Source organism: Amia ocellicauda, unplaced genomic scaffold (genome assembly GCF_036373705.1).
Source record: "Amia ocellicauda isolate fAmiCal2 unplaced genomic scaffold, fAmiCal2.hap1 HAP1_SCAFFOLD_88, whole genome shotgun sequence".
In the NCBI taxonomy this organism is placed as follows: domain Eukaryota; kingdom Metazoa; phylum Chordata; class Actinopteri; order Amiiformes; family Amiidae; genus Amia; species Amia ocellicauda.
Window position 1 is genome coordinate 47,501 of NW_027103014.1, and position 1,617 is coordinate 49,117.

The window sequence follows — 1,617 nt, forward strand, 5'->3', positions numbered from 1 at the left end:
GGAGGTGTAGCCCTGCAGGCTGAGCGCTGGGAGCCGTCGGTCAGTGAGTGCTGAAGGAAAGCTCCAGCGCGGAGCCCGCACCCACCGGGGAGGTGTAGCCCTGCAGGCTGAGCGCCGGGAGCCGTCGGTCAGTGAGTGCTGAAGGAAAGCTCCAGCGCGGAGCCCGCACCCACCGGGGAGGTGTAGCCCTGCAGGCTGAGCGCCGGGAGCCGTCGGTCAGTGAGTGCTGAAGGAAAGCTCCAGCGCGGAGCCCGCACCCACCGGGGAGGTGTAGCCCTGCAGGCTGAGCGCCGGGAGCCGTCGGTCAGTGAGTGCTGAAGGAAAGCTCCAGCGCGGAGCCCGCACCCACCGGGGAGGTGTAGCCCTGCAGGCTGAGCGCCGGGAGCCGTCGGTCAGTGAGTGCTGAAGGAAAGCTCCAGCGCGGAGCCCGCACCCACCGGGGAGGTGTAGCCCTGCAGGCTGAGCGCCGGGAGCCGTCGGTCAGTGAGTGCTGAAGGAAAGCTCCAGCGCGGAGCCCGCACCCACCGGGGAGGTGTAGCCCTGCAGGCTGAGCGCTGGGAGCCGTCGGTCAGTGAGTGCTGAAGGAGAGCTCCAGCCCGGAGCCCGCACCCACCGGGGAGGTGTAGCCCTGCAGGCTGAGCGCCGGGAGCCGTCGGTCAGTGAGTGCTGAAGGAGAGCTCCAGCCCGGAGCCCGCACCCACCGGGGAGGAGTAGGCCTGCTGACTGAGCGCTGGGAGCCGGGAGCCTTTCCTGCAGTCAGTCGGTCGGTCAGTGAGTGAGTGAGTGTGTGTGCTGAAGGGAAGCTCCAGCCCGGCGTCCGTCCCCACCGGGGAGGAGTAGGCCTGCTGACTGAGCGCTGGGAGCCGTCGGTCGGTCGGTCGGTCAGTGAGTGAGTGAGTGAGTGTGTTGCGCTGGAGGAAAGCTCCAGCCCGGCGTCCGTCCCCACCGGGGAGGAGTAGGCCTGCTGACTGAGCGCTGGGAGCCGGGAGCCTTTCCTGCAGTCAGTCGGTCGGTCAGTGAGTGAGTGTGTGTGCTGAAGGGAAGCTCCAGCCCGGCGTCCGTCCCCACCGGGGAGGAGTAGGCCTGCTGACTGAGCGCTGGGAGCCGGGAGCCTTTCCTGCAGTCAGTCGGTCGGTCAGTGAGTGAGTGTGTGTGCTGAAGGGAAGCTCCAGCCCGGCGTCCGTCCCCACCGGGGAGGAGTAGGCCTGCTGACTGAGCGCTGGGAGCCGGGAGCCTTTCCTGCAGTCAGTCGGTCGGTCAGTGAGTGAGTGTGTGTGCTGAAGGAAAGCTCCAGCCCGGCGTCCGTCCCCACCGGGGAGGAGTAGGCCTGCTGACTGAGCGCTGGGAGCCGGGAGCCTTTCCTGCAGTCAGTCGGTCGGTCAGTGAGTGAGTGAGTGAGTGTGTGTGCTGAAGGGAAGCTCCAGCCCGGCGTCCGTCCCCACCGGGGAGTTGTGCCCGGGCCCGGGCCTCCTGCCGACGGACCGTGTGGCGCATTGTCCCGACTGCGGACTTTCTCCAGCAAAAAGGCGGAGGTGCAGTACCGCCATTTCGCCACACGAGGGACGGAATGGCACCCAACTGCCCCCTGGTGTCGAAAAAGCGCAAGGGCACCCGGGC